This window comes from Nematolebias whitei, chromosome 22 (genome assembly GCF_014905685.2).
Source record: "Nematolebias whitei isolate Nwh7 chromosome 22, NemWhi1, whole genome shotgun sequence".
Lineage (NCBI taxonomy): Eukaryota > Metazoa > Chordata > Actinopteri > Cyprinodontiformes > Rivulidae > Nematolebias > Nematolebias whitei.
Window position 1 is genome coordinate 31,512,828 of NC_056519.1, and position 12,420 is coordinate 31,525,247.

Genomic DNA, 12,420 nt, shown 5'->3' on the forward strand with positions numbered 1-12,420 from the left:
GATTTATTGGACTCTTTTGGCTTAGCTCAGCAGGTGAGCGGCCCCACCCAGGAACATGGTCACACGCTGGACCTCGTTTTAACACGCGATGTCTCTGTTTCTAATTTGAAAATCGGTGACAATGTTTTTTCAGATCACATTCCTGTATTGTTTGACTTCACCCCCCCTTGTCCTACTGCTAAGATGCGCATTCCTGCACGTACGCGTTCCATTAACCGTTTCACTGCTGCTCGTTTTAATGAAGGTTTTAATTCTGAGAGGATCGAACAGTTCCCGGTGTCTCTTACCACTGAGGAGCTAACCTCTCAGTTCAACTCTGCCTGTTTAAATGTTCTGGACCGTGTTGCTCCCCTTAAGACCAGAAAAACGAAACTTAAATCAGAGCCTTGGCTGAATGACGTCACGCAAGCCGTTAGGCGGCAGTGTCGCAGAGCTGAACGAAGGTGGAGGAAGGACAGGCTCCAGGTGTCTTTTCAAATGTTAAGGGAGAGTTGGCGTCACTATCAGAAAACCGTTAAAGCTACCAAATGTAAATTCTTCTCTGATTTAATGGTCTCCAACTCCCACAACCCCTGAGTTCTCTTCTCCACCCTGAACTCAGTTCTACACCTCAGTGAGCCTTCACCTCTGGAAGCCTCAACTGAGCTGTGTGAAAACTTCCTCCATTTCTTTTTAGAAAAAGTGGCAAACACCCGGGCACTCATTTCTCCACCAGCTCATGATCTGTCCATTCCATCTCAGTGCGTGGCTGTGTTTGACCACTTTGAGCCCATCTCTCTGTCTTCTCTGGAGCAGGTAATGTGCAGCATGAAACCATCTGGTTCCCCCTTTGATGTGGTCCCCCCTCGACTACTAAAGGAAGTTTTTCCTACCCTGGGTCCTTTTATCCTCGCTATTCTGAATAGCAGTTTATCCTCAGGTGTGGTGCCAAAGACTTTTAAACATGCTGCTGTCCAGCCCCTCCTGAAAAAACCTAACCTTGACCCCTCAGTTATGTCCAACTTCCGGCCTGTCTCCAGACTCCCATTCACCTCTAAACTACTGGAAAAAATAGTGGAGTCTCAGTTGAAACAGTTTTTGGGGGATCACGCTATCCTAGAGTTATTCTAGTCTAGCTTCAAATCTCGCCATAGCACTGAAACTGCTCTACTGAAGGTTTTTAACGACATTTTCATTTCCACAGACGCAGGTGATTCTGTGCTGTTGGTCCTATTGGACCTTACATCTGCTTTTGACACCATCGACCACAAGATCCTCATTTCTAGACTGGAGCAGTGGGTGGGCATCACAGGGTCAGCCCTTAAATGGTTTGGGTCCTACCTATCTGACAGAACCTTCTGTGTCAATATCAAAGATTCTAGTTCGGCATCGACAGCGCTCCATTGGGGGGTACCGCAGGGGTCCATCCTCGGTCCCCTTCTCTTTTCTTTATACCTGCTGCCACTAGGTGCTATCTTCCGCAAACACGACATACCCTTTCATTTCTACGCCGATGATTGCCAAATTTACTTCCCCCTGAGGCACAGAGGCACACGCTCTATTCAGCCTCTTCTTGACTGCCTGGCTGACATTCGGGACTGGATGGCTTTAAACTTCTTAAGCTTCAATGAGAAGAAGTCTGAAGTCATGCTGTTCCATCCCAGTGGCTCACTCATGAACCATGACATTGACCTTTTCTCTCTAGCCCCGCTAGAGAAACAAAAGGTCACTAATCTGGGGGTGATAATGGACCCGTCCTTAAAACTCAACAGTCACGTAAACATGATGGTAAAATCCTGTTTTTTTCAGCTGAGACGGCTGTTAAGCTGAAGCCTATACTCTCCAAAAAGAACCTCGAGACAGTGATCCACACCTTCATAACATCTAGGCTTGATTACTGCAATTCACTTCTGTTTGGAATCAGTCAGTCCTCCATTGCTCGTCTACAACTGGTCCAAAATGCTGCAGCCCGATTTTTAACTGGTACAGGCTATAGAGAGCACATCACGCCAGTTTTGGCCTCCCTGCACTGGCTACCCATTCACCTTCGGCTCCATTTCAAAATTCTCATGTATGTTTTTAAATCACTGAACAGTTCCGCCCCATCCTATCTCACTGATCTTCTGCAGCCATATGTCCCACCGCGCTCTCTGAGGTCAACAGACCAGATGCTTCTCTCAGTCCCAGAAACCCGTCGTAAGCTCAGGGGTGACGGGGCTTTCTCTGTTGCAGGTCCACGACTGTGGAATGAGTTGCCACTGAGTGTCCGGCAGGCTCCCACACTCTCAGTCTTTAAGTCTCGCTTGAAGACCCACTTCTATTCGCTTGCCTTTAACACGGTGTGATTTGTTTTGGCCCGGTCTGTTCTCTACTCTGTTGGCCATTTTAGTTAGCTTCTGCTGCTATTTGTATCTGTATTTCTATTTTATGTTTTCCTGTCTGCTGTGCATGTTTGTGTTCTTTTGTACAGCACTTTGGTTTGCCTTGTTGCTGTTTTAAGTGCTATATAAATAAATTGGTATGGTATGGTATGGTAACCACTCAGCCACAGCCGCCTCTTAAGTTTGCCCATGACCATTTGGATGATCCAGAGGAGTCATGGGAGAAAGTTATGTGGTCAGATGAGACCAAAATAAAACTTTTTGGTCTTAATTCCACTCGCCGTGTTTGGAGGACGAAGAATGATGAGTACCATCCCAAAAACACCATCCCTACTGTGAAGCATGGGGGTGGAAGCATCATGCTTTGGGGGTGTTTTTCTGCACATGGGACAGGACGACTGCACTGTATTAAGGAAAGGATGACCGGGGTCATGTATTGAGAGATTTTGGGGAACAACCTCCTTCCCTCAGTTAGATCATTGAAGATGGGTCGTGGCTGGGTCTTCCAACATGACAATGACCCAAAGCACACAGCCAGGATGACCAAGGAGTGGCTCCGTAAGAAGCATATCAAGGTTTAGGAGTGGCCTAGCCAGTCTCCAGACCTAAACCCTATAGAAAATCTTTGGAGGGAGCTCAAACTCTGTTTCTCAGTGACAGCCCAGAAACCTGGCTGATGTAGAGAAGATCTGTGTGGAGGAATGGGCCAAAATCCTGCTGCAGTGTGTGCAAACCTGGTGAAAAACTACAGAAAACGTTTTACCTCTGTAATTGCAAACAAAGGCCACTGTACCAAATATTAACATTGATTTTCACAAGTGTTCAAATACTTATTTGCAGCAGTAACACACAAATAAATTATTAAAAAAATCATATAATGCGTTTTCCTTTCCTTTCCAGCCCCTCCCTGGGCTGCCACCTTACCGTGGTGGAGGGGTTTGAGTGTCCCAATGATCCTAGGTGCTATGCTGTCAGGGGCTTTACACCCCTAGTAGGGTCACCAATGACAGGTCTTAGGTGAGAGACCAGACAAAGTGCAGCCCAAAGACACAGATGATGAGAAAAATAAACAGACCTAATGTTCCCTTGCCCGGACTTGGGTCACCGGGGCCCCACTCTTAAGCCAGGCCTGGAGGTGGGGCACGCGGGCGAGCGCCTGGTGGCCGGGCTTTGACCCATGGAGCTTGGCCGGGCACAGCCCGAAGAGGAGACGTGGGTCCCCCTTCCCATGGGCTCACCACCTGTGAGAGGGGCCAAAGGGGTCGGGTGCAATGTGGGATGGGTAGTGGCCGAGGGCGGGGACCCTGGCCGTCTGATCCTCGGCTACAGAAGCTGGCTATTGGGACATGGAATGTCACCTCACTGGTGGGGAAGGAGCCTGAGCTGGTGTGTGAGGCTGAGAGGTTCCGGCTAGAAATAGTCGGACTCACCTCTACGCATGGCTCTGGCTCTGGAACCAGTTTCCTTGAGAGGGGCTGGATACTCTTCCACTCTGGAGTTGCCCCTGGTGAGAGGCGCAGAGCAGGGGTGGGCATACTTATTGCCCCCCAACTTGGTGCCTGTGTGTTGGGATTCACTCCAGTGAATGAGAGGATGGCCTCCCTCCGCCTACGTGTGGGGGGACGGGTTCTGACTGTCGTTTGTGCTTATGCACCAAACGGCAGTTCAGATTATCCACCCTTTCTGGAGTCCTTGGAGGGGGTACTGGAAAGTGCACTTCCTGGGGACTCCCTTGTTCTGCTGGGGGACTTCAATGCTCATGTGGGCAATGACAGTGAGACCTGGAGGGGTCTGGTTGGGAGGAATGGCCCCCCTCATCTGAACCAGAGTGGTGTTCTGTTGTTGGACTTCTGTGCTTGTCATGGATTTTCAATAACGCACACCTTGTTCAGGCATAAGGGTGTCCATATGTGCTCTTGGCACCAGGACACCCTAGGCCGCAGTTCGATGATCGACTTTGTCATCGTCTCATCTGATCTGCGGCCACATGTCTTGGACACTCGGGTGAAGAGAGGGGCGGAGCTGTCCATTGATCACTACCTGGTGGTGAGTTGGCTCCGATGGTGGGGGAGGATGCCGGTCAGACCTGGCAGACCCAAACGTATTGTGAGGGGTTTGCTGGGAACGTCTGGCAGAGTCTCCTGTGAGACTGAGTTTTAACTCCCACCTCCGGGAGAACTTCGAACATGTTCTGAGGGAGGTGGGGGACATTAAGTCCGAGTGAACCATGTTTCGTGCCTCTATTGTCAAGGCGGCTTACCAGAGCTGCGGCCGCAGGGTTGTCAGTGCCTGTCGTGGCAGCAACCCTCGAACCTGATGGTGGACACCGTCGGTGAGGGATGCTGTCAGGCTGAAGGAGTCCTATCAGGCCTTTTTGGCCTGTGGGACCCTGGAAGCAGCTGATGGGTACCAGCAGTCCAAGCGACATGCGGCTCGGGTGGTCGCTGAGGCAAAAACTCTGGCATGGGAGGAGTTCCGAGAGCCCATGGAGAATAACTTGCGCACGGCTTCGAGGCGATTCTGGTCCACCATCTGGTGTCTCGGGTGAGCGGTACGCCACCAACACTGTTTATAGTGGGAGTGGTGTGCTACTGACCTCAATTCGGGATGTTGTGGGTCAGTGGGCAGAATACTTTAAAGACCTCCTCATTCCCACCGGCACGTCTTCCACTGAGGAAGCAGAGCCTGGGGACTCTGGGTTGGGTCCTCTAATCTCTGGTGCTGAGGTCACCGAGGTGGTTAAAAAGCTCCTCAGTGGCAGGGCCCCAGGGATGGATGAGATTCGCCCGGAGTTCCTTAAGGCTCTGGATGTTGTAGGGTTGTGTTAGCTTACGCGACTCTGCAATAGTACTTGGACATGGGGGAAGTTCCCCTGGATTGGCAGACTGGGGTGGTGGTCCCCCTATTCAAAAAGCGGGACCGTAGAGTGTGTTCCAACTACAGGGGAATCACGCTCTTAAGCCTCCCTGGTAAGGTCTACTCGGGGGTTCTGGAGAGGAGGGTCCGTCGGATAGTCGAACTTTGGATTCAGGAGGAGCAGTACAGTTTTCGTCCTGGCCGTGGAACACTGGACCAGCTCTACACTCTCAGCAGGGTCCTGGAGGGTGCGTGGGAGTTTGCCCAACCGGTCTACATGTGCTTTGTGGACTTAGAGAAGGCGTTCGACCGCGTCCCTCTGGGAACCCTGTGGGGGGTACTCTGGGAGTATGGGGTACCAGGCCCTTTGATATGGGCTGTTAGGTCCCTGTATGACCAGTGTCAGAGCCTGGTCCGCATCGCCGGCAGTAAGTCGGGCTTGTTCCCGGTGAGAGTTGGACTCCGCCAAGGTTGCCCTTTGTCACCCATTCTGTTCATAACTTTTATGGACAGAATTTCTAGGCGCAGCCAAGGTGTTGAGGGGATCTGTTTTGGTGGCCTTAGGATTGCGTCTCTGCTTTTTGCAGATGATGTGGTTTTATTGGCTTCATCAGATCGTGATCTACAGCTTTCGCTGGAGCAGTTCGCAGCTGAATGGGACGCGGCCGGGATTAAGATCAGTTCCTCCAAATCCGAGGCCATGGTCTTGAGCCGGAAAAGGGTAGAGTGCCCTCTCCGGGTCAGGGAGGAGGTCCTACCCCAAGTGGAGGAGTTCAAGTATCTTGGGGTCTTGTTCACGAATGAGGGAAAAATGGAGTGTGAGATCAATAGGTGGATAGGTGCAGCATCAGCAGTGAAGCAGGCACTGTACAGGTCTGTCGTGGTGAAGAGAGAGCTGAGTCAAAAGGCAAAGCTCTCAATTTACCGATCGATCTACGTTCCTACCCGCTTCTATGGTCACGAGCTTTGTGTTGTGACCGAAAGAATGAGATCTCAGATACAAGCGGCCGAAATGAGTTTTCTCTGCAGGGTGTCTGGGCTCTCCCTTAGAGATAGGGTGAGAAGCTCGATCATCCGGGAGGGACTCAGAGTAGAGCTGCTGCTTCTCCACGTCGAGAGGAGCCAGTTGAGGTGGCTTGGGCATCTGTTTAGGATGCCTTCTGGACTTCTCCCTGGTGAGATGTTCCAGACACGTCCCACCGGAAGGAGGCCCAGAGGAAGACCCAGGACGTGCTGGATGGACTATGTTTCTTGGCTAGCCTGGGAACGCCTCAGGATTCCCCCGGAAGAGCTGGCCCAAGTAGCTGGGGAGAGGGAAGTCTGGGCCTCCCTACTTAGGCTGCTACCCCCGCGACCTGACTCCGGATAAGCGGAAGAGAATGGACGGATGGATATTGTGTTTTCCGGATTATTTTTTTTTAGATTGTCTTTCATAGTGGACATGCACCCAAGATGAAAATTTCAGACCCCTCCATGATTTCTAACTGGGAGAAGTTGCAAAGTCGCAGGGTGTTCAAATACTTATTTTCCTCACTGTATACACATATATTTCAAAATATTTTTATTTTATTATTTCATGTTTATTTAACTTTTTTTTTTAAGTCTTCAATGTAAAATGGTGAATAGTTAAAGAAGGGCGGCGCCCTACCGCCCCCTACAGGCTGGCCGCCCCAGTTTTTGTTATTACTTTATGTAAAGAAAAAATACAGAGATATATATCACAATTTATCTTAAAAATATTGAGATATTAATTTAGGTCTATATCGCCCAGCCCTAGTTTTTGGTATAAAACTCACAATAGGAATGGAAAAAAAGCATAGGATATCCTTTTGCCATAATTTATTTTGAAAACTGCTATACCACAAAATAATCTCGGTTAAGAAATGGCTACCAGTTTCCTCTGTGGCTTTGACCAGAGGGTCTTGCAGTAAAATCATACAACACAGCGTTCTTTTCAAATATCAGAGAACAGGTATAACCCTTTTTATTTAGCACAAATGCACTCTCTAAAGCTGAACAACGCTTTAACTTTCGACGGAAAACAGTATTTTGCGCATGCATCTGAATACGGCAACAGTACGGCAAGCTGGCCATAGTTAGCTGTAACTTCGCTATTTAGCTCTCGAAGATAATCGACTTTAATACCATTTATGCACAGTTTTCAACTCAAAAAATGTAATGATTAAATCTGACAACTCTGATTTCACATCAGACACAGCATTACTGCGGTTAGCCGGTAGAATACAGATCTCTATCATAGGCTAAATGTCTATCGTTTCTACCGTGTACAGTATCACTTTCCTAGTCCAAACCATCTCAGTGTGTCCTCTCTAACTTTATCTCCCAGTTGTTCAACCTGTGATGTACCTCTGATGATCTCATTCCTAATCTTATCCGTCCTTGTCACTCCTAAGGACAACCTCAACATCTTTATTTCTGCCATTTCCAGTTCTTTATCCTGTCTTTTTGTCAATGCCACTGTCTCCAGACCAGACAATAGGTGGAGAGGACACTGGCGTTGTTTGTTCGCCGCTTCTCCGTGTGGATGATAACATTTTAAAGTATTTATTATTTCCCCCCCGACTTTATTCATTGTTGTGGACAGCTTGTGGCTTCGGATGTTGTTCTTTGTGAGACTCTGCTATTTTGTATTCCTGCTGCTGTGTGATGACGTGTCTCTCTTCTCAGCTAGCATGATGCTAAACTACTCTGCTAGGGAGCTGTTGAGCCTTAATAACAGTAATGTCCATGTGGATCCTCTGGACGTTTCCATCATCAAAAGGCTTGGTCTTTTTTGACGTCCTCCTTATGTCCACAGAAGTTCCAGGAGAAAGCATATTTTTAATCGGACTGGGTCCTCCATTTGCTCAGCTAAGCATTCCGGCGCATGGCGCTCATATCATCAGAGCACTGCGACTCTTGGGATTTGTAGTCCTGATTTGACTACAGCAGTTCCTGCGTCCTCTCGGGCGCAGGATGGAAAATGTGGAGTGGATTTTAATCTTCTCAAGCCTATTAAAAAGTACATGGCTACACCTTATCTTAAAATCGAACTTTTCAGTGTGCAGTCTTTGACCAATAAAGCATGCCTCATCCAGGAGCACATTCTGGACAAGGATTTAGATATTATGTGTCTTACAGAGACTTGGCATCAGCCATACAGTTTCTCTGCTCTCAGTGAGGCTTGTTCTGCTGGATATAAATATCTCAAGAGAGCACGGAGTTCAGGTTGTGGCGGTAGTCTAGCTGTCATTTTTAAAGATCATTTGGACCTTTCACCTGTGACTCTGTCTGAGTTGTCCTCCTTTGAGTGTTTGGCTTTCTCCTCCAAACCACCAAACTCAATGAAAGTGTTCCTCATTTATAGGCCCCCTAAATCTCATCCTTCTTTTTTTCTGAGATGTCTGAGACTCTTTCAGTGTTCTGTTCTACAACCGCTAACCTACTCATACTCGGGGATCACAACATTCATGTTGATACACCTACTAATCATCAAGCTGCTGAATTCCTTCAACTTTTGGACTGTATGGACTTAGAACAACATGTCAAGCTTCCAACACATTCTCGTGGTCACCGGGCTTTCTCCTGCGCTGCCCCTCGGCTGTGGAACGCCCTACCTTCATATCCGAGGGCCCCACAGACCGTGACATGTTTTAAAAAAGGTCTTAAAACCTTTCTTTTTACCCAGTTTTTTAATTGATTAAATTGTACTTTTGTTTTTAATTGCACCCACTGTCCAGATAACCACCGAGCACTACTGTTTGCTAACACTTAGCATGATAAAAATGGCTACAAGTCATGGGATTAGCTTACTTACCGCTTTTGTTTTATGTCATATGACCGTAAACTTCTGTGATAAATCCACAACGCCAAATTATTACTTGGTATGCGATGAAATATGCAGTAACAAAGCTTGAAAAAGCACAAGAAGTCACGGTTGCTTGTAGCTACGTAGCTTCTTTGAACTTAGTTTGCATGTCAGCACTGAAATTCCAGAAGACACTGATTGGCTGGATACACAAATCACATGACACAGGTCTGTTTTGACTGGGGGGGAGGGTCCGTCCCCCACTTTGCAAGCATCAGGCTGCTGCACTGTACAGACCGCTGCGCTTGGGCTGACAGTTTATTGTAAAACGGGAGATAACCTTGTGGCCAATTCAACTGCGCAGCATAGATTTTCTTGTGCACATAGAATGTGTGAGCAGTGTGCAATTGCACAGGCATGTAGCTTAGAGAGAACATTGACTTGGTGATGTGGTCCTGTTGGCGTCATCGTGTTGTGATCTTCAGCTCTCACTGGAGCGGTTTGCAGCCGAGTGTGAAGCAGCTGGGATGAGAATCAGCACCTCAAATCTGAGGCCATGGTCCTCAACCGGAAAAGGGTGGATTGTTCTCTTCAGATCAAAGATGAGGTTCTGCCTCAAGTGGAGGAGTTCAAGTATCTTGGGGTTTTGTTCATGAGTGAGGGAAGAATGGAGCGTGAGACTGACAGATGGATTGATGCAGCTTCTGCAGTATTGCAGACTGTAACAGTCCGTTGTGGTAAAGATAGAGCTGAGCTGTAAGGCATGGTATGGTATAAAGTTTATTAATTTTCAAAAATACAAAACAATTCCATAACAATATAAAAAGATACAAAAGATTTAAAATGAAAGGCAGCAGAAAGAAGAAAAAAATCTTATTATATCTGCCCTTTTTTTCAAACAATTATTTCAATCATAATAATTTTCAAGTAACAGAACGAAATGAATAACTCTTTCTAATTTTTCTAATTCTAATACAAAACACACACTAAGCTACTTCATATATATTTTTTTTAACAATCCAGTTTTGATCTTTTTCTTAAATGTACACATTGACTTGGCATTTTTCACATCACTCTCTAGACCATTCCACAATCCAACTCCTTGGATTGAGGTAGACCTTCCCTTCAGACTAGTTCTGAATTTTGGTTTGACAAATATCTCTATCCCCTTAAGATTATAACAACTTTGTCTTTTAACAAAATTTCTTTGGATATTTAATGGTATGTGTTATTTTGAGCCCTATACATAACTGATAAAATACTGAAATCTACCAAATCATGGAACTTCAATAAGTTCAGTTGATAAAATAATGTGCTTGATGGGTGACTGTAATGCTTTCTGGTGATGATTCTTACAGCTCTTTTCTGTAAAATAAAAATAGGCTTTGTAAATGTTTTACACGCTTTCCCCCAAACATCAATGCAATAGATTAAATGTGGAACAATGATTGTGTTATACAACATGTACAGAGCTTTATCATTTATCATTATTATTAAGGCAAAGCTCTCTATTTACCGGTCGGTCTATGTTCCTACCCTCAGCTATGGTCATGAACTCTGGGTAGTGACTGAAAGAATGAGATTGTGGATACAGGTGGTTGAAATGAGTTTCCTCTGCAGCGTAGCTGGACTCTCCCTTAGAGATACGATGAGGAGTAGACTCGGAATAGAACCGCTACTCCTTCACATCCAGAGGAGCCACTTGTGGTGGTTCGGGCATCTGGTAAGGGTGCTCCCAAGGATGCTCCCAGGGCGCCTCCCTAGGGAGGTGCTTTAGACATGTCCAACTGGGAGAAGACCCTGGGGAAGACCCAGGACACACTGGAGAGACTAATGCCCCTTTTCCATTAGTACCGGTACGGGCCAACTGTACCCTACTTGGCCCGGTTCTAAGGCTTTTCCATTAGTACCGGTACTTAGCACCTGTTACTATTTTCAGTACCCTTGGCTCTGGGGTTCTAACCAGAACGAGTAGGTACTACGTGTCGTCAGAACACTGTCGGTCACTGATTGGTCGGGGGCGGAGTCGGGGGCGGAGTCACTGGATCCTTCAGAAACTTTTCAAAACAATAATCCGCCATTTGCAATTTCTCGGACTGGAGCAGCGGCTGGACTTATTTTAAAGATTTTAAAAACAATACTGACAACATCTTGATCTAATGCTGATGCGCTGGCATTTTTTGTGCTTGGTGGCCGACAACATAATTCAGAGCAAGCTGGATGGAGCTCTGCTGGTCTACCCCGATCCTCCCCCTGGAGACTCGGAGCGCCAGGCCGGGCAGGGCGTCATCTCCCCGGCTCCAAGTTCAGCTGGTCACCGCGGAAGATCCTTCGATGTGCCGACTCGGAGGCTCGGGTTCCGGATACCAGCCTTGTGTGCTCAGAGCTCTGCAGGTCACTGCGAAGCTGGAGATGGGGACTCGCAGATGGCCGTTGTGAGACCCCAGCCGCGCGTAATCATGAAGGCTGAATCCCGAGCCCACCTGGCAGTCAGGCGGACTGGACAGTCTGGGACGGACGGTGGAAGCGATATTTAAATAAAATAATATTTTGTTTTTATACAAAAAATGTTTTAAAAAATTGCTGAAGCGATTTAAAAATGATATATATATTTTTTTTACACGTAAAATGTTTTTTAAAATCGCTTCCACTGTTAGTCGCAGACCCGTCTCTGTCCGCCTGTCTGCGCGGGTCGGGCCTTCATGAATACGCACGGCTGGGGTCTTGGAACAGCCTCTGTCAGTCACCAGCTGAGCTGGAGCTGGGAGGATGAGCCTGCCCGTCCTGTCTCCGGAGGAGAGGGTCGTGTAAAAAAAACAATATATATATATATATATATATATATATATATATATATATATATATATATATTTTAGCGTTGAAGATTAAAAAAATAATTAAATAAACGGTGCCAGCTTCATCATGAAATCCTGTTTTCACTTTAATGACTGTTAACTCAGCTGAAAATCATAAAAAGATACAACTATTGGATCTCAGGAATATTTCCCTCAAATATGTTTAAAGAAAAGAGACGTCCTTCAGTTCAACTTTATTTTAACTCACAAATGTACAAATCACAAAACAAGAACTTTAAAGCAAAGCTAAAAATAAAATGTATATATGTGAACAAGAAAGAAAACCACACATTTGAAAAAATGTGTGGTTTTTCAAATGAACATTAAAAGTAGACACAATGAGTGCAAATACATCAAATGATGATGAAAACCTATAAAAATTTAAATCTAGATGTTTTTGTAGAATCTGGTTCATCAGAGTTTTAATTTATATACATATATATTTTTTTTATCTATAAATATATAGATATAATAATATATATAATAATAAATATGTGTATATATATAAATACATATATGTATATAAATATATATGAATATA

The 12,420-nt window shown here is 46.2% G+C and overlaps 1 protein-coding gene across 1 annotated transcript in view; it reads left to right on the top strand.

Annotated features, from left to right (window-relative positions):
- cog5 (component of oligomeric golgi complex 5) overlaps positions 1-12,420 on the top strand; it is a gene marked incomplete at its 3' end in the record, with an annotated part of 64,903 nt that overhangs the window by 50,490 nt on the left and 1,993 nt on the right.